The sequence below is a fragment of the Myodes glareolus genome, chromosome 10 (assembly GCF_982192425.1).
Source record: "Myodes glareolus chromosome 10, mMyoGla1.1, whole genome shotgun sequence".
Classification (NCBI taxonomy): domain Eukaryota; kingdom Metazoa; phylum Chordata; class Mammalia; order Rodentia; family Cricetidae; genus Myodes; species Myodes glareolus.
In genome coordinates, this window is record NC_142035.1 from 82,595,743 (window position 1) to 82,623,060 (window position 27,318).

General features: G+C 37.2%; 1 protein-coding gene across 4 annotated transcripts in view; it reads right to left on the minus strand.

Moving 5' to 3' along the window:
- The window catches only part of Lrrc4c (leucine rich repeat containing 4C), a 1,358,757-nt gene extending 1,335,037 nt beyond the window's left edge, over positions 1-23,720 (minus strand). For 3 of the 4 annotated variants that reach the window (XM_085696657.2, XM_085696656.2, XM_085696655.2), the window contains exon 1: positions 22,907-23,719. The gene's annotated coding sequence lies outside the window, so the exon portion shown is untranslated. Of the gene's footprint in view, positions 1-22,906 lie in introns of all 4 variants that reach the window. The other variant, XM_085696658.2, reaches the window with a different exon arrangement.
- Positions 23,721-27,318: the final 3,598 nt, after the last annotated feature.

Genomic DNA, 27,318 nt, shown 5'->3' on the forward strand with positions numbered 1-27,318 from the left:
TTCACATGCTTTAATATCTGGTCCCAACCAAATGGCATTGTTTCGAAAGGTTGTAGGATCTTTTGGAGGTAGTGACATCTCACTGGCAGAAGTAGATCATGAGGAAAGGTGTTAGGTCAGGTATTAAGATTGTATAGCACATTGCTGGTGGGAATGCAAACTGGTGCAGCCCCTTTGGATGTCAGTGTGGAATTTCTCAGAAAATTAGGAAACAACCTTCCTCAAGACCCAATAATAACCACTTTTGGGTATATATTCAAAGGATGTTCAATCATACCACAAAGACATGTGCTCAACTATGTTCATAGCAGCATTGTTTGTCATAGCCAGAATCTGGAACAAACCTAAGTGCCCCTCGACTAAAGAATGGATAAGGATAATGTGGTACATTTGCACAATGGAGTACTACAAAGCAGACAAAATATAATGACATCTTGAATTTTGCAGGCAAATGAATGGAGCTAGAAAATATCATTTTGAGTGAGGTAACCCATACTCAGAAAGACAATTATCACATGTACTCACTCATAAGTGGTTTTTAAGCATAAAGCAAAGAAAACCAGCCTACAAACCACAGTCCCAGAGAACTTAGACAACAATGGGGACCCTAAGAGAGACATACATGGATCTAATCTTCATAGGAAGTAGAAAAAGACAAGCTCTCCTGAGTAAATTGGGAGCATGCGAATCTTGGGGGAAGGTGGGAGGGAGGATGGTAAGGAGGGGAGCAGAGAAAAATGTACAGCTCAATAAAAATCAATAAAAAAGACTGTCAAGCACAGACCCACTTACTGTTCAGTCCCTACTTCCTAACTGTGGATACACTGATGATAGAAGATGCCCATCCTCTCCTGCCACCATGCATTCCTCACCAAGAAGAGCTATATCCTCCTGAACTTTAAGCCAAAATAAACACCCTTCTGTTGCATTTCTTCCTGTCAGATTTTTTCACATGCAGGAAAACATGTAGGAATGTCTAGCCATGATGACGTCTTTACTGGCTCCTCTCCACATGGTCACAAAACATGAAACTACAGTCCAATCTTCAATAATCATTGCTACTCACGGCAGAAAAGGAAACTCTGAGTCCTCTTTACATCTGTGTTTGGATCATAGAGTTAGAATTAGAACTCAGTCCCCAAACATTTATGAGTTCATCAGTTTGAGTCATAGCAAAACAAGCAGACCAAACCAAACAACAACAAAACCATCAGACCAAGCAAGAATATTAATTCTACTTCAATTGTTTTATTAACATAAACTAGACAGCTTACTATTTAATGAAGAAATTCACATTGCCTATAGCTCTAGAAGTAGAACAGACACAGAAAGAGAAAGGACTGATAGTAAGTGACTTTGCAGATTTTCCAGTGTACATGCAATGGCCTTTTATAATAATTTCAAATTGGGAATCACATCTTCAGTTTGGATAGTTTTTATTGTTGCTTTATTAATTTTCTTTATTTATTCATTTCTTAGTAATTTGCTTTATACCTCACATACCTTTAGGACATGGGAACACAATAATGAATACGAGATGATGTTCCTATTTCTATGGGAATTAGACTCTATCATTCATAAATAATAACAAGGTAAATAAATGAACAGTTACAAAATAACTCAGTGATGTGCTTTTTCAAAGAATTCACATAGTATATTATCTACCCATGATTAGCAAGTTGAGTTATCTTATCCAAAGAAGAGAGATTTCATCTAAAAACTGAGTGACAGGAGGGTTTAGTGTGAATTCGCTGGGCAATAATATATCTGGCTTGCTTTGGGATAAGCAGGCACTTAAATGACATGGGATACAGAAACAAATAGAAGTTCTGGGAAAGAAAAGAAGAGTAACCCAGACTTGGTTACAGAAGTACTGTAGGAGATTTCCAGGGATTTTGCTGATATTTCGGGTCTAGTAGAAGCTATTTCAGATCTGCTATTTCCGGTTAGTGGACACCAACATTGGTTTAAAGTATTTTTCTAACTTGTATTTTTAAGGTCAGCTTGAAGAATCAACTAGTAATTTAGATATATTCAGTGAGAAAAGAATATGTTCAATTCTAACTCTTCCATAACCATTTAGGTAAGTGTATGGTTTGCCACTTTTGAGTAAATATGGACAATAACAGACTCATGGGCCAAGAAAATTAAAAATGAGATACCTCTTTTTTATGGTAAATTCCAGTTGTTTACTAGTACATTTGCAGCACTTTCTCTATAACAAACAAATGTCTCCTGAAGATCAGAAATCTTTGTTCTTGGTGTTTGTTTTGGTGGTAGTGATGGTGGTAATGTTGGTATTGGTGGTAATGATGATGGTAGTGTGGATTGTTCTGATGATTATGGGCAAAGTGGTGGTGTAGATGCTGCTGCTGCTGCTATTAGAACAGAGATTACCTTGAAGTTATATGAAAACTCATAGGAAGGTTTGAATGCCATTTTGCCAATTTTCAAATGTTTTGTCATTGTGGTGGACAATAACATTCCTTCACCAAGATAAAAGTCATACCAGAGGCAGTGAAATGGTATTCTTTTTTCCTTTTCCCCTGACCCTTCTTCCTTTTCTTCTTTCATAACTATTGAGTTTTCTGTTGGACCAAAAATGGTCCTAATATTCAGCACATAAATAATCACATAGTTGCTGAAGCCTAAGGACTTAATTTATCTGCAAGGTACATACCATAAAGTTGGAATGTATGCAAAAGCATACCTCAGGGAAGAAAGTGAACAAGCAAACACAAACATGCCTCCTCAAAGGAAAACCATTGATATTCAACATTCCCATTATTTTATTTAGTCATAAATATATTTCATGGACTTGGATAATTTTGACCACCAAGGTCCAAAAGGAAGAAAAAGTATGCAAATGGTAAACTTCCGGATGAAATAGGCAATGGGGATGGAGTATAATGACAGCATCCAGTCAAGTCTGGGAACCGGGATAAGCAATGAGCCTTGCTTTGTAGGAACAGTGATTTATGTTGTTAATCTTGTTACCCAAGCACAGACACCACTATGGTTATTTAGAAAAAGAAGAGTTTATGTATAGTAGTGAATAACCAGGAAGTTTTAATATGACTCTCAACAGGGGTATGGAGAGAAAATACATACATATATACATACATACATACACAAGATATATATATATGTATATATATATATATCATTGTAAGAAAAAGTGGATGCAACTGGAAATCATAATATTAAGTGAATAACTCAAACTTGAAAATATGTACCTCATGTATTTTCTCTTATTTGTAGATTCTAACTTTTATAGAGAGACATAAAATTACATTTGTTGATATCACCAAAAAGTATGAAGAAGTTTTCTAGGCAATGAGTGGAACTAATTGAAAAGAGGCCATAGGCACAGAAGAAGGCATGAGATCTGAAAATGTCCTCATGAAGTCTTGTAATATATGTAATGGTTAAACATACATGATAATAAAATATAATTAGAAAAATTTCTCCTGATCTACTTAGTGGTCAAAATACGATGGACCTAAGAAATCAAACAGCCGCTGAGAGTTTCCTTGGAAAGAGAATGGAGGTTTGTAGTGATGTTAGTGTTACTCAGGCTAAACGTCCAATGAGGATGTTTAGGGAATAAGCGATGAGAGGGAATCAGTCACACCAATTAAAGCATCCCCAGAACCATTCAGAACTTTCCTGGGAAGCTAACAACTCAGGGAGTGCAGAGCTAAACTGGCTGGGTTCAAGTCTGATTTTGTAGGTGCTAACAAGTTTTTTAACCTTTATGTGCCTTGGATCCCAGCAACAGTAATAAGGTTTGCTTTGAAGAGTACATGATTTATTTATTGCAAAGGTCAAAGAATAGCAGCTGGTATGGAAAAGGCACTTAATAAATGCAAGCTATTGTTTTAAAGATACAATGCCTCATAATTTACAACTTGTAGTAAGGTCAGTAATTGTTAGTTATTATTGTCCACTTTTAAACCATTCGGAATTGAAAATGTCATGCTTCTCTGTTTCTTCTTTGATACTCAGAAATAAAACTACTAGTTAGTAAATTTTTGGAGACATTCGGATCACTTTCCCATGGCTGAAAAGCAAACTCAGAGAGCTGTGTGCCAATTCCTAACAACTATTTTTTCTTTTTTTTTCCTTTTTTATTTTTGCCTCAGGAAATGACTTGTAACTCAGAAATTCAAAGGAGACCAGTTTGAACCACGGATATACTGACCAATGGCTATGGGAGTGACTGCTAAAAACACAATAAACAGCTGGTGTTTTATCCTCTTGTCCCATGTGAGTCTGCAACCATTTGAGATGGATGGGAATGAAGTTCAATTTTGTCATGATACTCTTTGCAAGAAAAAAGGATATCTTCATAAGTAACTAGAAAGAATATCATTATAAAAGGACTTCATCTCGAAGTGTTTCCAGATAGCTTGAACATGCCCCTAATTGTCTATGAAATGTAATTTCCTTATAAGTATAAATCTTTAGGAGCATTTGTTGAGTATTTCCTCTCACCTTGTTTTTACATGGCTACAACAGTATGTGGAATTCATATAAGGCAAGTACAGAGATGGTTGATGCTGTCTGTCACAGTTTAAAAACATTCTCCTGTTTCCCTAAGTTAATCTGAACATGTTTTGTTAGACACATTAAAATTGTCTAAAAAAAACATGATTTTTCCAAAATCTAAAGATGGTCATTCTTAAAACATTCTAAACATGTAACCATATTAATGTAGCTATATGTTAGTAATAATTTATATTAACCACTAATTTCACATTTCTCTGTACAGAGTGCCCTCCTCATCAAGTAAAATCCAGCAAAAGCGTCACTGATAACTTGTGATGCTCCTTTTTAAACACTAGGCTAAGAAAAAAAAAAGAACCTAACAAAACAAATTCCAATATAAAATCTTGTTATTTCCTGAGATAAAGTTAATTTTGAAAGAAATAATAGAAAAAAAAATGACTGAAAGAAGAATGAAAAAGAGGGAAGGGACTCTGAAGGATTATAGCTCCACAAACCAAGGTGTAACGGGGAGGACAGCTGTAGCCAGAGAGCTTGGGACAATTCCACCCAAAGATATCATGTTTCGTTTTGAAAGCTAATCATCACCTCATAATCTTTATGCATGTATATTACTGTGGTATTCTGAATAGTTTGCACACACACATACATATTCACTTGCCAATGACCGGTTGCAACTGAATTTTCACACTCACAGGATCTCTTGGGGACAGATGGACTTAATTGTTTACATAATCACATAGGCACCATCAAACAGAGCATCTAGAAACACCACCTTGGTTTACTGCAGACCAGACTATTATAGTGAGAATAGGTATCTGGAGTTTGGGCCTTGTGCTGAGTTTTACTGCTGTGCTAGACCATGTGTCTGATTTGGTCCAGCATGTAATCATAGAGACATCTAGTGGTCAGCTTCAGGAGTACATCATTTAAAAAAAAAAAAAAAAAAAAAAAAACAGTGAAAAAGTGGAGTCCTTTCCACAGGGCACCACTGACCACTGGCTGACTCTGTTCCATGAAAGTGAAAGCCAATGAGAAAGGGTGGGTTGAAATGGTCCATTGTGCTGAAGCGGTAGGACTTTTCTGTTCAGGAGCTTGGATGCTCTGGGATGGAAAAAAAAGTGCAGTGAATAATCATTTTAAAATACAATGTGCTAAGAAGTTCTATTTAGGTAAATTTTCAGTATTTTTGATCGACCTAAAAAATGGAGGCCATCTGAAGGACTGACCACTATTAATCACCAGTACTCCCCTCAGAAAATTTTCTCATTTCATAAGCGACAATATTAAGTGTAAAAACTTACACTTACAATGGTTTTCATTGTACAGCAAAATACTACTTTCCTTTTAAAAAAAAAAGTAACATAATATCTTGAATTACTAGGTCTTTTGGGGTTTCTATTGCTGTGATAAATCACCTTGACAAAAAGCAACTGGGGGATAAAAGAATTGATCTCAGGATACAGTTGCATTAGCTGGGGAATTCAGAGCAGGAACTCAAGAGAGGAAACTGGAGTCAGGAACTGAAACTGAGGCCAGGGAGGAATGCTGCTCACTAACTTGCTCCTCATGACTTGTTCAGTTCACTTTCTTATACAACTCAGGACCACCTGCCCAGGGCTGACAAGGCCCACAAGGGTTATAAGAGCATTAGACACTCCCTCATCAACCGTTAATCAAGAAAATGGCTTATGAACTTGACTATAAGCCAGGCTTAAGGAAGCATTTTCTCAGTTAAAATTCCCTTTTCCAAGAAATGCATAACTTGTGTCTAATTGACAAAAATCAATCAGTACATTCATTAACACTCTGATATGAATCTGATTACAATAAGTTAGGGGTGAAGCAAAGCAGGACTTGATAGTTCTGCAATGGACGATTTGAAGCAGTACTTTTCGAATAGGTTATGGCAGTACATACTTACAGTCCCTGCTACATTGGAGGCTCAGCTTCAGAGAGGGAAATGGCTAGATCCCAGGAGTTATATGCCACTCCGATCAACATAGAAGTCCCAAATATTTTTCTTTGGAAAGGAAAAGAATAAGATGACAGGAAGTACTGCTGTCATAGAACTGTATCAGCATCAGACATTACCTGATTTTTAATTAATGAAACAATATTGTAACATCAAAGTTACTCATGATTTAGGAGCTATTCTATAATTTTAAGAACGGTTTAAGAATGGGACAAGAAAATAAAGATAAACATAAAAAAGGTAAAATACACACTGAAGACAAACACGTGCTCATCCTATCTCTACCCAAACACAGGCACACAAGCAGGTTCTTCCATCTCTAGTACCCTCTAAGATGCTGTCCCCATGACCAACTTTCTAGACAGGGTTTAAAAGTAAAACCACTACAATCTAAATCCAAAATAATGAAAGCAAATTCAACACTGAGATCATGTTAGTCTCTGTGATGGAGAAGAAGAAGATAATAAAAAGCCTATGGTCTGCACGTTCTCCTGCAAAGTACTTCACTATCCCGGGTACTAACTCCTCATACCTGGGTAGTTCATGAGAAAGAAGAGGGATCTATCACTTGTTTCAGAGGATGGTATATAAAGAGTGGGGAGATTTTACAAATGGTCACATTGTGTCTTCTATTCTCCATACCCCATATCTATCCTGATGTCACAAATAATGCTACAACATCTTCACTGACGAAAATAAGGGTGAAAATACTACTCTTAAGCGTGTGTAACTTTTCTATTTCCCTCAATAATTTCAGTCAAATCCTGCCATTCTTGATGTTTCTGCAGTTTTCACGATAGGTTTAAATTAAAATCAGTGATTCTGAAAGAAGAAAAGTAGCATGAATTTTAATTCTGGCTTCCATGGTTGTCAATTTTTTTTTAAAGTCTTTCTTACTAACCCATAATTCTATGTTTAGATTCCCAGCTAAAAGTATATCAATTCCCTCTGTTGCTCTTGTTACTAAATAACAGGCTAATGGACCACCTCTACAGGAGTTAGCTGCATTCGTGGACACAGGTCCACCATGGCTACTCAGTAACAACCCATGGGCCTGCAGCTGTCCTCGAACCCACTCTAAAAATGTGAGATAAATTTTGAGCCTCTTGTCTGGTCCCTAGACATTTCTGTAAGTACACTGAGACTCACTAAACATTGTCATAGAGTATCTTATCCATAACCCCTGTAGTTGGCATCGTTTTACCTGAAGACTGTAGAGCTCTCACAATTGGTGGAAATACGCAGAGGTATGGGAGTCTGTTTAACACACTTCCCTCAAGATTTTATTTGCAAAGAAATCAATGAGACTTTAGAAATCTTCTTGACTTCTTTCTGTCTTACATATATACAGGACAGCCTCTGACCTTGAAAGTGATATCTTGTCAAGGCCTTTGGCCCCATTGCCCTTTTTCCCTCAACCTCACCATTCAACTACAAACTAATATCCACTATGCTGCTTAATCCCCTATTTTTGTATTACATCGGGAAGGACTCCAGGATCATGAGCTGTACAAATACAAGTATTCATGCAAGACAGTGGTGGCAAACACTTTAATTCCAGTACTCAGGAGGCAGAGAGAGGTGGAACTCTGTGAGTCTCAGGACAGCCAGGGCAGTTACACAGAGAAACCCTGTCTCAAATATCAAACAAACAAATAAAAGAGAATTCATTATTATGATGATGGGCCTAAAGACATTCCTCCCGTTTGTGCATTTGTGTCCTGGTAGTTCCCATCCTGTGGAGATTGGAAAGATCGTTCAACCTGAGGAAGTTAGACTTCCTGCTTGGGAACAGAATTTCTGCAGTCAGTGTTAAAGGGAGGATGTGGGGCAGCTCGAAGACCGCAGATCTGCTCAGCTGCGGCTCAGTGAGCAGCTGGTAATGCAGCATTCATATCATGCTGGCTCAGCTAAGAATACTCTTTCTATTCTTGCCTGCTCTTTGTTTTGTGTTGTTTTGTTTTGAGGCAGAGGTGTTAGGGAAAGAAGCAGTATCTGAATGCATTGCATGGTTATCCTGCATTTTAGAAACCAATGAATTCTCTTAGCCAACACAGAGGCTACCTGGTCCTCCAGGAAAGCTGACAATGCCTGAAAGACTCTGGTTATTAGGAGTTCACAAGGTTTATGTTCCTCAATATTCACTAAGACCCAGTTATGGATGCTGCCCCTTTACGCAATCTCAATCACTGAAAGTGATGGAAAGGCTATATGGTTAAAAATGCTTTGATCTAAGATGATATTATTATACACTGCTTATTGCACATATAAGACAACATGCATATTAGGAAACATCAACATGTTTCTACAGTCGTATTTAATGGAAATGTCAATGCTGTTACCATGGACAAATGGCCACATATTCCATTATTAAAGAGAGTGAGTTGACCTCTAACAGCAGAAGTGGTTGATTTCCCAATATGAAATCATGATTGAATAATGGTTAACCCTAACACATCTAAGAGCATGCTCTGTGCAACTTATTGAAGATGATTAGGTTCCTCAGGGACTTGTGTCATAAAGCAACATTTCATCTTTATACATTCACATATGAATCACATGAGGATCAGCTAGTAAGCAGGTCTCCTTCCACAGTACAATTGTTATATAAGTCACTGTTCCTACAGGGCTTTAAAGGGGCACTGTTAATTTACTAAATGTAAACAGTAAAAACAGTGTTTCATACTTTAATAAATATGGAAAACAGTGAATTTTATCAAATTAAGCATGGAGGTTAATAGAAGACTTCCCAGATTCTTCAAATACCATTCTTTACATATCTTTGTAAAAGAAAAAAAAACAGTATGGGGTATTTTACATATCTATGAGACCTAACAACAGCTTAAGCCTTGGATATATGGTAGTGTTTGTTTTTGTAAAGTATATTAGATGCTTTTCTGTGGCAATTGTGTAAGGTATACATACATCATTTCAAAGAAGTCATTATTTTAAAGATGTGACAGGACCACATTCCATATTACTTTTATTGTAATTAATTGAACCTCTCTACTTTGTCTATTGCTTTGATAGCATTCAGAACAAAACTGGAATTTACTGCTAAGCCAAAAAGAACCAGGGAAGAAAGTTTGTTGAGGAGATAAGAGGACCCACAAATTTCATTTTCCATTCCATCATAATTCATGCCAGACCATTGTTCTACCTCCAAAAGATAGCTACATGATTAAAGCATACCCCAAATTTAGTCCTGTTTTTAAAGAGCCCCCTTCTGTTGATGAGATTATTCTTATCATTTTAGTTCCTATGCATCTAATTTCAATTTTAAATTGCCAGAACTTCTTCATAAAGAGATACACCCATTCGTGAAATAATGGAAAAACAACTTGGGCAAAGAAATTCAACTCCTTAAAGTCCCATAGTAGCAATGACATCTCAGAACTTGGTGTTTAAAAAAAAAAAAAAAAAAGGCAGAAAATCTTTTACAGAAATGAGTCACCCATTTTCACTGCCTGATGTACAGAAATCTTCTATGTGGCCATAATCATCGTGGAGAGCCTGTTTTATAACACCAGCTTCTACTTCTGAAGTCAAGTCAGTGGGACGCAGGCAATAAAATTCCACTTCCTCAAATCATTTTTCCATGCACATCACAGTACAGCTCAAATGACCTCTACCAGTGTTTCCTATAAGTAGAGTAGAAATCTTTGCTCATAGTTTAAGACTTGCAAGAATTAGACCTTTGAAATAGGGTTTCAATGTCCAGCATTTAAGAAGGGGAAGATCTAATCACAAATACTCTTCCTATAATGACTTTCTATTTGACAACCCTACGAATCTGATAAATGCCTGAATCTAATGATGTGTGAACAGATGAAATATAACTGTGCAACTGAAAATTTTTCCAGTTAATCTCTTCCTTCTGACCTCCAAATAGTCAATCCTTTCCGTTCTTTCCACTGAGGGGAAAATACTGTTTCTAAATACAGCTGACACAAACCGCAGCTTAGTCTCTGACAATGGACATCGTTAAAGCTTAGATTTGATAGTATCTGATAACAAACTCTACCCTGCCTTCCTCCATCACCCTAAATTGACTCACCTCTTCCAATGCAATAATGTTAAGAGGGCAAAATTGTGCAAAAGATAAGGCTCGAATTAATAGTTGTATGATTTAGTTCCAGTAAAATTATGCTGTCATTTATTGTTTGCAATGCTGTCTTGCAATGTTTTTCTGTCTAGTTTCTCACAGACGTGTAGCCATCAAATGCATCTATGGTGCAAAACTGTCTGTGGAGATTTATTGGGGCGGGAAAGGCCAAATAAAATGTCCCAGTTCATACCTTCTGTCTGCAAGCCTTTTGACAGTTCTCCTTCATGCCCCTTTGAAGGCTATACTATCTTTCTCTTCATTTCTATGAGGAATATTTCATTTTCCACTGTTCATGTATCTAAGACTGTCTTCATTCATTCAGGACATTTTAAAGGATGAAAATCCATTGACTTTTGTATGTGAGGGTGATAGAGATTATATTGGATCTGGGAACGAAAGATCATGGTGTATAGACTTTGTCTTGTGCAATCTTCACAAACTTATGAGATATAGAAGAAAAAGATGGACAGACTTCTGCAAATAAGATTTAACATGTGTTGTACTTGATGTTTACATGATGCTAGAATTCGGTTTCATTTTTGATCTTCAGATCAACATAACTTATTGAGCCATTCAAAAGACATACTTGGTAAATCCATTACACAGCAAGGACTGACTAAATACTGTAGAGACATGGCAACTGTTTATTTGGATCTTCCATCTGAAGCTGTAAACAGCATAATACAAGTTCATAAGCAGATAAACAAAAGGATTTTCAAATATAACCCAAGAAAAAACTGAGATAGAACATAGTTCAGAAGTTCTATCCTGCCAAGAAGACCAGAGTTATGGAAGGATCATCTACTTCCTAGTTAAGAAATGAGCTGTGTGGTTCAAAGTAAAATGTAAATACAGCTTGAAATGATGGCGCACAGGGGAAAATTGTGTTGCGCTGACCTTCCAAACAAAGCCTGATAACAATGAGAAAGGAAGAAAAGAAAGTAAAAAATGTGAAGTATCTTTAAATTATGTAGATGATTTAAACATAGTTTGAAAGCATAATTTTGACCCTATGTCTGAAAGACTACAAGCACGTCTAAGGTAAAGCCTTTATCTTCTCAAATCCTGTTTCAAATGGGTATTCAAAGAGTGAAAATGACCCATAAAAATTATCTGAAATGCATATGTCTTTTGATTTTTAAAAAATAGAATCTCAAGGAACTTGAGATATACGTGCCTGTGTGTGTGTGTGTGTGTGTGTGTGTGTGTGTGTGTGTTTGTGTGTGTGAACATGGGAAGTAGGGATCTTGCTTCCTGAGAATATATACAGAATAATTACTGAGACCATCAAATCTGATAGAATCCCAAGTGACAGTACCTATTAATATGTTTGTGAGGGTACAACAATCCTCAGAACATATAACAAAATTTGACTTTCTGGGTGGTGTTAGAGCATGCCTTAAATCCCAGCACTAGAGAGGCAGAGGCAGGTGATTCCTCTGTGAGTACAAGGCCACCCTGGTCTACAAGAGCTAGTTCAAGGACAGACTCCAAAGATACAAAGAAATCCTGTCTCAGAAAATCAAAAAAATAAAATAAATATAAAATTTGACTCACTGCATGTGGGTATATGTGCATTCAGGTGTGTGTGTGTGTGTGTGTGTGCGTGTGTGTGTGTGTGTGTACATAGCTCGTGTCTTTTAGGTTTATTTGAAGGTTTTTCTTCCTCTTATATCAAGTATCTTGCTTAATATTCTTTTTTTCTTAATGTTGCTTCTCCAATATTTGGGAAAACGTGGTGATTTGTAATGGGTCTCCTACTCATTAGTGTAATTTAGCCAGGTTATACTGTATCTCACCAGACACACAAACAAGGCTGCTGCACACATCTGTTTCTAAAGCTCTATTTCATAATCATCCATAATATTTGTGCTTTAAAACTGGGAAATGATTGCCCCTTAATCAGCTGTTTGTTTTACTGGGTTACACAAATATAAGTAGTATAATCCATAAATAATTTTAGAATAAATCATAACAAAATTATCATTTGCATAGAACTTTAGAAATTTAAAGTTTACACAGCTTTTAAAGACATATCTAAGCATACACACACACACACACACACACACACACATGTTTCCTTAAGAAAGAAGGTGTTAAATGACCTAGAAAAGAACATCTTAGAGATATTTCCAACTACAGGTATTTGTTTATCCAGGTGGTTGCTCCAAGATTTTTAACAGCCATATTACTCTACCTTTCTATCTATCTACCTTTCAATTTTAAAAATATGTATTTCATAATTTTCCAGAAAGAATAAACTTAGCAAATGAATATGAAGTTGTAGACAAATGAAAAACACAGAATGCATGCCAGTTGTGATTCTGATTTGGCAGATAAAACATTACTCCTTCTGAAGGATGTTTATATCTACTCACAGCAAATTGGAGACAGTTATCAAATGCTTGATGTGGGTCTGCAGACTGGGAAAACTTGGCAGTCTTAAAGCCAAATCAGTCACAATCCCACTCAAGAATTTGAGGAGTTAGTCTGGTGGGCTAACCAATGGGCACTACCACTGTGAAGTTCTAAACTGCTTAACACAAGGAGCGCACAGGGCAGAGACTACAACAGATGCAGACAAGGAAAGGGATAATGATACATCCATATGAGAAAGTCAACTTGGGGCTGACCTTGGGAAGTTGAGGCTGGGCAGAAAGCTGAAAGTATAGGAAAACCAAGAGGAAAGATGATCCTCCTAGTACACATGACAGATGGGAAGGGTTCTTGCTAAGATATACAGGGGTGGGGAAGGATGACTGAGGTAGAGAAATGTGTCTTCTGATTCTGGATTCGCAATTTAGCAACCATTACTGAGAGTGACTGAAAAAGGGAATGGACCGGTCCTGGGCAGAGGAAGAAATGAACTCTTCCTATTCTTGTTTCTGAAACACAGAATCAACATGTCCATAAATACTGACAGCAGAGACCTAACATAATAGCTGATTAAGAAGTTGGTAGAAAAACAAACAAACAAACAAAGCTCTCTCACTTCTTTAAGTAGATGTTATGGTTTTGAACAGGGGTTTGAATTAGAATTCCCTGATTTCAAAGAGCTTCACTTTTCCTCAGTTTTTCTGGTAGTTTACCTTGAATCAAGACCCTAAATCAGGTATCAGGACACCCTATGAAGAACGCTAGCACATTTGTAAATCCTTCATTGTCCAATTGTCCCAGCTCTAGCTTGAAAGAAAGAGAACATTTCCTTGAAGCAGAGAAAGTACCTCTTAAATCTCTCAAACCTCAAGCCAAAGTGTCATGCTAAGACTGAAAGGTCAAAAGCTAGTCTTCAACCAGCTCTCCAGTCTAAGCTCTGCATGGTTAAATATGTTTCCCTCCAGAACGTGACATCAGAATAGCAACGCAACAACAACAAACCTATTAGATCAAGGTACGGGAACCCTTTAGGGAGTCAAAAGAAAGAGATTAACAAATTGTGAACAGGAAGAGAAGTTAAAGAAATGGGAGTGGTGTTTGTTATGTCTTAATTTCCAACTTCTCATTTTACAACGATAAATAAGATAAGGGAAGTTTTGAAAAAGTGCTTTATGGAGAAAACATTCAGCAATTCAGGAAAAAAACATTTAACTGGGGGGTATTGGTAAATCTAAAAGAAAATAAAGGGGAGAATAGAGAATAGGGCCAAACTTTGTTTAAGGCTGACTAAAGGCTCAAATTGGAGGAGGTGGAGCACCTGGGTTGTGTAACCATTTGCAATGACACAGGCGTCTACACAGTTCGCAATGATCTATTCCTTTGGACAGGGAAACCAAGTTCATTCAACTTGGTTTTGCATGACCGTGCTGCATTTGTAGCAGCAAAGCACTGAAACAACTTCACTGAGAATATCTTGAGGGCTTTTTTTTTTCCTTCAAAACACTCTGAAAGGTCTCAAACCCTTCCTTCATTTTTGCTCTCTACAGAACTGTTTATTTAGTATCTGACCAAGCTGTCTTTCTGTATTAAATTTCCAACCAAGAATGCCTCTGTTTTGCTCTGTACTGCTTTGGTTATCATGTTAACTTCTCCTTTATCAATGTAATGACAATATTTTAGTGACAAATAAAATGCTTACAAAAATTGAAGAATAGAATATTTTCATACAGAACATTAATTATTCATTAAAAATTTTGATTTAGTGATGTCAAATGATCTCAACTGATATTTATGGCTTAGTTCTGAAATTCAGATGTAAGAACTAGGTTTGTTTACTGATTATTTTTAAAGATATGTTTGTCCATCTGATGCATCTCAGAGGAAACAATATACTAGATAGGAGGAACAGAGTTGCTTTTTGCCGATTCTAGTGGGAGTAGAGTGTTGAATGGAGGTATGCTGACAATGATGATAGAAATGAATGTCAACCTTGAAGCCCAAAGACATACAGAAGAGGGAGGCAAGGAGGAACAAGAAGACAGAAAAATGAAAGAGAATGAGGGAGGTGTAGCATCAATCAGAAGAGATCTTTTGGTTAGATCCTATTTCAGGAAAGTCTTGTATCAAGGTGGACCTGCTGACATTTCAAACCTATCTTCATATATTCTCTGACACTGAGGTCAAAGTGAATTTACTAGTAAGATGCTCAACACTTCCCAGTAGGCCAGATTCCTTGGTAGAACCCTAAGATCCTAAGGAGACCATATAAACATGGTTTCTCTTTAAATGAGGAAGTGCTGGATTCTGCCCTCCTGTAAATCTGTAGGCCAGATTGCTTATGGTCATGACATATAATGTCTACACCAAGCAAAAATCAAAAAAAAAATCTATTTTCTTGCTACTAGGTTTGGAACAAAATATGTTACTTTATTAGGATAACAATTCAAATTGTTTGTCTTTTACATTTTTACTCTTTTATTCAAACATTATCTTGGTATGTGTAGAAAATCTGCTTTACTTAAACATATTGTCTATATTGATTCTCTACTAGATTCGCAATATGTGAGGTCACAGGTTTTATTTTAGGCAATTGTTGACAAATGTGTCCTGAAAATTTGTCTACTCCATCCTTGATTCTATGACTTGACACATAAAATACACATATGAAGATAAAAAGTCTCGTGTACTAAGAAAGTACTGGAACCTGTCATCACTGATTATTTTTCCTTCAAACTAAAAGGCTAAGTTGTTTCTCACATACATACTTGAATAAATATAAAAGTATAGCTAAAACAATGGCATAGAAATGAAATTGAATATTTTCGTTGCATCTACACTATAGATAAATTTTGTTCAAGAATGAGAGATTTAAAATTAAATTTTCATGCTTTGACACAAGCAAGTCGAAGGCAGATTATTATTTCTTCTCTTTAACTAGAAAACTTCCCAGATGAGAAGATTGCTCAGTCTGTAGGATAAAGTGCTTGCCTTGCAAAGCATGAGGTTCTGAACTCACTTCCAAAACTCATCTAAAAATTACTGGTCATGTTGGTGGACATTGTGATGCCACTACTGGGAAGGCAAAAAGAAGTGAAGCTGAGATTTGCTGGCCAGCCAATCTAGTTCACTTGGTGAGTTCCAGGCCAGTGAAAGGCGCAGCCTCAAGAAAAGGTGAATTGTACCTAAGGAATGAAACCCAAGGCTGTTCTAACCTCCACATGCACTCACATGCACATGCTTGTCCATACACACAGGGGTGCACACACATATACACGAATGTAGGAGCTTCCAAAATGTGGTTTCTTTTCCTCCTTTTTATAACAAATCTGTGAGTTCCATCCTAAAATCACAATTTCTTCAGACCTTTTGTATCTGTGTGTCAGACAGGCAAAAACACTTAATATTTGTTCGTTCATGCCATGTAACTGTTTTAAAACCTTCAATGTACAAAAATAATTTTATAAACTAAAATTCTAAGATACAATAATAATTACTATTAGTGGTGATTAGAAGTAAATGATGTTCCTTAGTATCATATTGAAATCCTTTTTAATGAGCATAAATCCTATTCCAATCTCTATTCTTGGTGGTTCATAAGATTGGTTTTCCCTAGTCATTCTACAATTCTGCAAGTCAGGGTTCTGAAGTACAGACAGAAAGTTAACCTATCCAAAGCTCCATCACTAAAAAGTGGGTATACAGGGTGATACTTCCCTTGATGTTCAGTCTTTCAATGCCTCCAAACTTTCAATTGAAGTATAATACCCCACCTAATGCCAACCATTGCAATAAGACTTGTAAAATCATGAAAGAAAAAGATACCTGCCTCAAGCTCTAGACTCATCTAATTACCATAAAAATAAAATAATGATGTACTGCATAGCAGGTATTAACTGATTCAAAGTGAAAATATTCTCAGATCTCTTAGAAACAACAATGATTTTATATATATATATATATATATATATATATATATATATATATACCATAATGTAAAAGAATAAACTTATAGATTTGAGTTTTGATGTAATGTAAAATCTAATATTTGGGGCAAAATTTAACCTCCTTTTGCTTTGTGTATTGAGAAAAGCAGTTACCTCATTAAGTTTTTACAATTTTTTTCTCTATACTTTATGAGTGTTTTGAATATGTATGTGTACCATCTTCATGCCTTCTGCCAGAGGTGATCAAAAGAGGCATCAGATCCTTTAGAACTGGGTTTACAATTTATTGTGAACCTCCATATAGGTGCTAGAAATCAAACCCTGGTCCTCTCCAAGATCAGCAAGAGCTCTGAACACCTCATGCATTGCCCTAGCTCCCAAATTTACTAATATTATAAGAGAGTACATACATTGCATAACTGTCCAGAACACAGAATACAACTATTGTTTTTTGTGATAATTATAGCTGGCTGCATTAGCTTGATGTGCGCTGTCAATATAATCTGCAGTATATGGTGGAGAAAATTTCTTTAGCTCCATCCCCAGCTTGTGGCTCTCAGAGCAGCAGTGTTAGTATGTGTGTGTTACTGTGAATCACTGACATCCTTTTTCCCTCTTTTGCTGCTCTAGACCTGGATTACGTAAAATGGAATTTTAAGTGCTGGGAGTTTAAATTCTATCTTTGTTTCAAGCAAACATAAAGCAGAGTCCATTCATTACTGGATAGTAAGAGTCCACATTCTGAAGGGCAGAGCCCAGCTCTGTTCATGTACAGGGAAAGGCTGACTAGGCAGAACAGAAATACCTGGGTCAAGTGGTACCAGCCGTGCAGAGTTAGCAAAGCAGAATTGGCCTCATCGCTGACAGCTCAGCTAGCTACATTAATAGGAACAAGGCTTTTTACATCTTTAGCAATATGTTCTTGAACTAAATAAAGGTCGTACACAATGACATAGCTCCATATGGGTCAGATGCTAGAAGAGGCATCTTAATTCTGTTAAACTGTCAAGTCAAAATACTAAGGAGCAGTCCTGCGATTGCAGCATGCCACATTCAAATGCTGGAATTGCAGCAAAGGGAAAGGAAGAGAGACCTGCATGTCTCACAGAAGTGACCACACTGGCAGTGCCTTTCAGCTAGCTACCTAATAAATGGATATTTTTCATGGTCTGTGATCAAAAGGAGACAGTAGATAAAGAGCAATGTTAACAGCATTTGCTGACATTTGAATTGTTTCTGTAGCGACATATGGATGAAGGCACATGATTCTACTTACATTCAGTATCATTTTGACAATTGTAAGCGTAAGTGCAACAACATCTGGAAAGTGCTTAGGCTGCTCTGAGAAAGTCTGATCAATCCTTCAAGCAACTTAGAGAAACATAGCTTCGTCTCTCCAGTTTTAGCTAACTCTCAAGTTATGTTTTCCAATTTAGCCCTCTGCATAAGGATAAAAATATCCTGAATTAGATTGGTCTTTCTCTTCCTTAAACTGGATTAAGATTGATAAAAAAAATGTGAGCTATCAATATAAATCTAATTTCATATGAAAGGTTTTACTGACTGAATTATGAACCCATCAGAGAAATCTTTGATTGACTGTTCTTGTTTTACAGAATAGGAAACTGAGGCTTTGAGAGATGATCTATTCCAAGTCTGTTCAACTACAAAGTTAACATTGTTAACATTGTCTTCATTGCTGCCTTGTAATCCTAATCTGTCTCATAAATGCAATTCAATTTGATAATGCTTGTCCTCATTAAGACCTGGCTGTTATTATAGTTAAATATGCTACCCTATTTATACAGTTTCCAAATGCCACTCAAATTTTTGTGTACAGTTTTATTATGGACTAGTTTTAGGATCTTACAAATTCTGTAATAACCTGTATACCCTTACCAAGAAGTTAGAATGTCCCAGTGTCTTTCTTCACCTTGTTTCCTTCCTTCCTCCCTCCCTACCTCCGTCTCCCCTTCCTTCCTTCCTTCCTTCCTTCCTTCCTTCCTTCCTTCCTTTCTTCCTTCCTTCCTTCCTTTCTTCCATCTTTCCTTCCTACCTTCCTTCCTTTCTTCTTTCCTTCCACCCTTCCTCCCTTCTTCCCTTTCTCCCTCCCTCCCTCTCTCTTTTCCTTCCTTCCTTCCTTCCTTCCTTCCTTCCTTCCTTCCTTCCTTCCTTCCTACCTTTCTTCCTTCCTTTATTCCTTTATAATCATCTGGAATTTCAGTACCAATGACCATTTTACAGTTACACTGTTTTCTATTTTTCATGAATCTAGAAATGTTATGACTCCTATAGCCTGACCAGTCACTTAAAAATTTATACATGTATGTATGTATGTACATGTATACACACATATATTACATATATATACATTATATATGTGCATATATAATGCACAAACATGCACACAAACAGAGACTCTACCAGGCAACTACCAAGAGGAGGTAAAGTTAACAGTTGAAAAAATAACCAAACTATAGCAAAAAAATAGTAATAACTGATCACAAAGAAAATACATCTTCTTTAATCAATTTCATTTAAAATTGTATCAGACAAATATACTTTATTTCCAAATTATATTTGAGGATCTTACTAAGCAGTAAACAACACTTTCAGATATCTTCTGATCTCAATCCAGAGTTTACTGTCTCCTGGTTATAGCCCAAGTCTCCACTATGCCTTAGTTATTGCTATATGGTCCCAAATTTAATATAGATAATTGAATAGGTTTATTTAGTCTATTGCAAGCTTCAAACTCCCTATCTAGTTCACAGAACAGTTAATCATCTTTTCTTTTGTAATAATGGAGATCCCAGAAAATTTGTTTTTAGTAGTAAGGAATAATAGTGAGGGCATATAATACATCCATTGTATAGATTATTTATTCCATCCCAAGTTCCAAGATTTTGTATTTCCTTCTGTAGGTTGAAACTCTGACCCTGTTTGTACCATCATTGCTTGTATCAGTCTAAGATAGTATGTAGCTCTAAGCTGTAGTAATGACTCAGCAAACAAAACCTCAGGGTCAGGATGCTTGGTTTGTTTTTACTGACAGAGCCAGAGAGCCAAGAGTTCTTTCTCATATTGAACTAACTGGACAATCTTCCTGGCTTCCTTTAAAGGATCTCAGTAGCTAACTTTCCAGCTGTCAACCCTGTCTGTTTGAGAGTGAAGGAACTATTCATGTGTTAAGTGCCTTGGGTATTAAAAGCATAGAAACACTGGAGAGAGTTGGGTCTGGTTGGCTGAGTTGAGCAAAAAGCCAGAGAAAGGCCTTCCTACTAACTAGAATTAAAAAGAGCAGGAAATGGAAGTTCCCTTATTCTCCCCCAATAAATTCAAAGCAATCTTTTATCAATTCATTCTTTAAAAATATCCTTACATCTATTTCTTTGACGGAACATCATTGTTTTCACTGGGTATGTTGACATACTATTCCTACTGAAATGGAAGTTCCCATCCCTCCCACTTCCTTGCTTTTTGCTTTTCAATTCACTAAGCAAGAAAGCCAAGCCTGTTAAACCTCAAAATACTCTCTACCAAAACTCAAGGTTCAAAAAAGTCTGCCATGAACCCTGGAGTGAGGTCTGAGCAAAAGCTGTGTACTGTTGCTATACCTGAGCTAAACATAGTGAGGCAAAGTTGCATTTGCACAAACAGCATCTGGAGCCCCTGAGATACAATGGCTTTGCTTTATACATTGTAGCAGCTGAAGTCAGAACATTCCAGGTTGACTGATACTTCACTGCTATTACTAACCTAAAATAACTGATAATGAAAACATTGCAACTTCTAGAAGATACTCTCCTTACAATTATCAAATCTCAAATAAATAAAAGACAGAATTATATCCATTTGCTTTCAAATAGTGCTGAGAATTAATCTACACAATTAATTTCCCCACACCCCCAGTTTAAATCCACATGCACACTGCATGAGAATGTGAGTGGGAAGGAAGCAGATAAAGTTAGACAGTCTCAAAGCAAAGAGGCACTAGTTTTCCAGAATGACATTTAGGAAGGACTTCTCTTTTTTTCCCCGAATGGTTGTAGTATCAAGTAGCTGACCCAAAGCACTGTCCGCTCTCCCGAGAACTAGTTATCAGAAGCTGAAGGTGAATGAGCAGTTGAGAAGGAAAGGAATAATCACTATCTTCACAGAGTCTGGGAGGCCTCTGATAGCCTGCTGTGCCCTGTTGGCATCTGGAACTTCCCTGCCCTTCTCTTCTTAAACTTTCTGTTTCCTATTTATGTATCTACTACTGACTTTAAGTTTCATGATCCTTACCTCATCCTCTCCTTTAGAAAGAAATATAAAATTCTAATTATGACTGCTACTATGCTGTAGCCACTTAAATAAAAAAAGAAGAAGAAAAAAGAAAATGTTCCTTTTCTGACAATGAAACAATAGCTGGAATCTATGAAAAAAATACACCAGTTAATAATAGCCCGTAAGAAGGGTATATCTTGACGTGTGTCTCAGAGTTTTCCCACAGAGTGTCCATTAGAGTACTGTGTGGAGTGTCAGTCACAGGGCAGCTGGGGGCAGGGAACAGCTCTTAGCAGCTGCAGTTAAGCTTCTCCAACATCCCTGTACAACAGTCATGAGATAACCTTGTCTTTACATTTGGTTTCTTTGCTTATTTGATAATTTGCCTTTTAGGAAAGAAGAAGAAATATCAGTTTCTTTTAGGATGAGGTCTGATATCTCCAAACTTGGATGCAGTTATGAATCTTTGACTACATCAGTCATGTCTGAATAGATCTCTTATGCTGCAATTAGCATCTTTTAGCTAAATATAGTCATCAGTAGTTGGAAAGCACTGCTTAGGTGTGCCTTCCTTTGCCTAGTTAGCATACTTGTCATCTCTGCCATGAACATGATCACAACAGTCTTTAGAGTTGGCTCACAGCCCACAGAAAGTCCCCACTCCAAATACACCACCATAGACAGTTCCGGAGAAGATCAACATTCTAGCACTATCGCTTGGGGATTTCAGCATTTTGGAAATCTATTTACAAGTTTTTTTCCCTATTTGGTAGAAGCGAGGTGCCAAATCAGACATAAATATATTCACAAATACAGAGATGCAGACACAGTTACAGTGAAATAGTATTTTCCTTTCTTGAGAGCAAAAAAAAAAAAAAGGTAAAATGTTTTCTTCATTTCAGTTTCAAGGAAAGAAAAGTGCAAAGATTTAAGGCACAGGTAACCACCAGGGATCATTGAGGAGCCTGAGTCCAGCAATACGTGTGATTGAAGTCACATGAATTCCGATGCTGCTTTCTTTTATGGCCAAAATACATAATTAGGAGCAATTTTCAACCACACTCCCTTCTCTAGAGACTGCGATGGTAGAGAAAATGTTCCCAAACAACAGAAACTGCTGGTCTGAAGCAGGGGAAACGATGTTTAAAAGGGTTAATGAGAAGCAGTAAAAAGAGTCAGTCCAAAAGTGAGGCTGACAACACAAACAGTTCCCACTTTGTTCTCATTTGCTCCTAGTAGTGGCTGTGCTCCCCAGAGCAGATAGAACTGCTCTTGGAAAAAAGACCTTCAGGAGTCTACTTTCCAGTTATTATAAAAGTCTGATTACACTCCCACTGCCATCCCATGCAGTCTCTGAATGTGGTCAATTCTGCTCCTGTCTCCGTACTTCTGCCTGCAGCTAACCTCAATGATTTCCCCCTGAATTTTAGAGATTTTTTTCAAAAGAGGCAGCACTTTTTATTTTTATCACAAATTTGCAGATTTCCTACATCCAGAATTCACCATGAAACATTAAGAAGAGGTGTATAAACTGACAAAGCAGGGTGATCATTCGAATAGAAATGGAAATAACCTCTTTGGCATGAGAATAACCCCAAATGCCACACACTGGCTCCTCTCTGCATTACAATCGCAAAGTGTGCGCTTATGAACTGCATATGGAACCGGAAAACACAAACATCGTAAGAAAACAAGGTACCAGAGCCGAGTGGTCTGGTGACTTACCTTCTCAAGTGGATCCTCAAAGTTCACCAAGGAAAATTTTAAATCCTCTAGCTGGTCATACACCACTCCAATTTCCTTTCCTCTTCTCTCTCTCTGTCTCTCTGTCTCTGTGCGTGTTTGTCACATACGAAAAAAATAATCAACTTTCAAAGGTTCCATTTATTTGATCCACCAGCAACGGCAAGAACGTGTCCAAGAGACTCCGCCAAAAAGTAACCCAAAAACTCATCAAAGGCGAAAGGAGCCGGGGGAGTAGGGCAGAGAAGGGGCGGTGAGAGGTGGGGGACTATAGATTGGGAGCCCCGCTGCCTGGAGATTATTTTCACGCTGTTGAGATCTCTTCTTGTGCGTTATACCTGCTTTGGTTGTCACACAAATTCACACACACAGGACGGACACTCACACAGTCTCTTTCACGAGAAAGCAGTCACCCACACGCAGGAACACATACAAACACATAAGCACTCACAGAAGCCTGTGTAATGAAAACTGTCAGTAGTAACCTCCAAGAGGTGCTGTGAGCTGCAGATGGTATGGCTTGCGGTTACCTTCCCAGGTCTGTGGAGAATCAAAAGAACATCCAAAATCAGGGGGGTGGGGGGTGAGAACTAGATCCCGGATTCCTCTCCCCGAGGCAGATGTATCAAGCCAGGAGCGAGTCAATCAGCAGAGGTGTCTGCTTGCACGGTGCCCCGGATTATGGCAAGGTTATTAATCTTGATGCGCTGCATGCCCCCACCCCCAACACTCGGCAGCCTGCATTGAGATGATTGCCAGGGCCGTGTCTGTCCCTGCTCTACTGCGTTTTGCTCAGCGCTCTGATGCTGCAAGTGAGACACAGTGGAGGCAAGAATACTAATAAGGTGGTTAGCTACAGTTTCTTCAAGGCAGTCGGCACGCAGTACAGTAAATGTGGACTTCCCAGGGCTCTGTGTGTGTGTGTGCCTGCCTGTCTGCAGGGAGGGCAGCGAATCCATCTCCCGCCAGCAGGAGAGATGGCTTGCATTCTGCTGCGGAGGACTTTATCATCAGAATAGTCACTGTCCTGCATCCATTGTTTCTGACAGTATTTTACTTGGGATGAAGAAGGGGGGTTAAAGGTTTAGAAGCCTGGAGCTGGTATTTGAAAGAGGTGGAGGAAAAAAAAAAAAACAAAAAAACAAAAAGTCCAGGGAGACAAATTAGCTTTATAAATAGGCTCCAAGGAGGCCAAGGCAGATTTTTTAACATGCTGCTGCCCTAGCTGTTAAATGAAAATACAAAGCAATTTCAAAACCCAGCCTGAGCCTATAAATCTTAGAGTTGGCAACAAGTATCTGAATTTGACTGATGGAACAGTGGACAAATGGATTTCTGGCGATATAAAAAGTTTGCTCATGCCTTTTTCTTTGTAGCCTGGATCCATTGAATGCTGAAAACCAAAGTTCAGTCATTTAAAATGTGAATTTAAACTTTTATTTATTATTATTTAATTTATGTTATTTATGTTAGAGTATTATTATTGTTATTATTAATTACTATTATTATTCTCAAGTTGTAGAGAATATTTGAGTGGCACATTGACACTGTATCCATTTTAGGACCAAAACATATAAGTAAATATATGTCTAATATTCTAAATCCCTCAGTTGCTGATCTTCTTCTTTAAGGTTGTGATTCACATCGCAATATTGCTTCTTTGATCAAGGATACTCACTGAATTCCTTCAGTTCAATTAAAATGGTATATCTGGAAAAGAATTACACAATTGAAGAAGATGATAACAGTTATGGAGTTTTGTAATACTAGGTACGTCCAGCAGATGTCACAAAATAGGAGGCAGGCAAAAGAAAGCCACCCAGAACAACAAACATGAATTAATCATGTGTTTAATAAACATGGGTTTAATAAAATAGATGACATCAGTTTGAAATATTAAAATTTTATAAAATTTAAAAGGAAAAGGTACCCAGAGAACAGCCCCACATGTGTAGTTTTCTGAGTTTTCCCTTCCAGTCGCCATTCCACATGGCTCATTATCTATCATTAATATTGCCCAAAATTCTACCCCACTAAGATGGGGATTTTTGCCTCTGATGGCTTCTGTACTCTACAAAACAGAATTCAATATTGCCTTGCAAATACAGCAAATACCAACCAGATAAAGACACGAAACTGATCCTGGAATGAAACAAATTAGGTGATTAAAGATTAATAAGTAAAGTGTGTGATATTTCAATTTTAACACAATAATCCTGTTTGATCTTGATCATGGTCATACACATCAGCTTGAAAGAATTATTACTGTCTGCTATATCATTACAGTCTCCTATTAATGAGCTGTACAATATTGATAAATGCATAATCAAAAACATACAAAAACCTTTGATTGTTATCTATTTGAGTTATTTTTTTTTTGTTTTCAAGGTTTATTTTGTTCTGAGAATCGAACCCAGGACTTCCATATGTTAAGCTGAATCCTGCCACTAAGTTATAACTTCAATTCCTCTACATATGACAGCTTTTTCCAAAATCTACATATCCCTCTAGCCTTTATTTAACGAAATGTGACTGACTAATGCAAACCCACTGCTTCACAGCACAAGTTGGTCCCTATGTCAATAAAACATGGAGTTGAAAGCTTGGGCCTGAGTACTGACACAGACTGAGGTTCACATGCTACAGTTACCTTCTTTTAGATAATCTCCAAGAAACTGTGTGCCTCTGTATCATTTTATTTGTTAATGAAAGAGAGACCATTTTGATCTCACTTTTTGGGAGGACGTTTATACCTAAATAAAATTATATAAAGGCTGGAAAAAAATCAATATTTACTGTATGCTTCGTGTATTTACTGACACAGCCTGAGATATATGTGACATGTATGTTGATGAACAAAGTAGATACTGATCCTTATTATAGTAGTTCTGCCTATATAGACCATCAGGTGACATCAATCAATCAATCCTTTCAGGGTTGAAAGTGTGTTTTTAAATTTATTCTTACATATAGCTGTTCCGACCTCATTTTTGTAGGGCTATAGTCTCATAACATTTGGTACTCCTTGCATGTGTATTTATATGCATGCTTGCATCCCTCTGTGTGTTTCAAGACTAATGTGGGGAAAAATTTCACTGTCTTGATTGCCTGACATCTGGACTCAAGTGGAATATGTATTTAGAAAGACAATATAATGGTCATGTACTGCTTCCTAGCAGAGACTTGTTTTGAAGTCAGTAGTGTCACCAACCCTCAAAGTACTGGTTGGTCCTTAACAAAACAATGAACTGAAGGTCTGGCATTCACTAAAGTGGATACCCTACTTCCCAGTGAGATGACATGTGAAGTTGGAGTAGATCTAGGAAGATCTACTTAGCAGAAGTTAAACGGACAAGTCACTCCTATTTTCCTGGGTCCCTTTCTCCCAGTAAACAGGGACTAATATGTAGCTGGCTTCACTCAAAGCCTTCATTCCTGGCATGGTTTGCATCTCCTAGCACCCTCGAGGGAATGTACAAGTATTCTTCTTCTTCTTTTTTTTAAATATTTGTATGATTATTTATTTATGTATATGGCTGTATATGAGGAGGACAAAGGGATATCAGTTTGCCTGGAGCTGGAGTTACAAGCAATGCTGTACTGCCTGTTATAGGTAATCAGTAATGAACTCAGGTATATTCTCCTAACCACTGAGTCATCTTTCCAGTTCCCAAAAATGCAGTTTTTTTTTTTCTCAGAGCTACAGACAACACAAGAAGAATCTGGACAAAGAGGAGCTGACCAGTCTTTCCCAGTTCATTACCATTAATCCAGACTTTCTCTGATTTCTTTTATTTAACACATCTGCTCATAAAAATACTGATGCAGTCTATTGGATCTTTGCTTCTGAAGGGTCTCGTGCGTTATTCTAGATACGTTGGCATGATTTTCACTGCCTACATTTTCTTTTATTACAGAGTACTCATACAAGAACTTTATGATGAAAGAGGTAATGGATTATTTTGTTTTCCTTCAGGGGTCATGACTTCACCCTCATGAGTGAAGTTCTAAGGAAGAAACTCAAAGGAGATATTATCTGTTTTCTATATGACGATATAGTAAGTAGGGGATCATCTACAAAAAAGGATGAGGACCCTTACCAGGACTAGATTATCTAGTAACACCTTTACTGTGAACTTAACTCTTCTTCAAAACTAAAACAAATTTAGTTATTCTGTTTAAGCTGCTCATTCTGTATATGATTGCTTGAGTTATGACACAGGTAAAAATATTCCACGAGAAATTAGTACAGTTCATAAATGATCATAAGTCATCAATTCCAAGACGAAACATTGCAGATTATAACCAAAAGTGAGATATTAATTTAAATGCCTAAATGCTAAACTTCTTGGCTAGTGATCATTAAGAAATTATTAAATACCTTGTAAGTCACT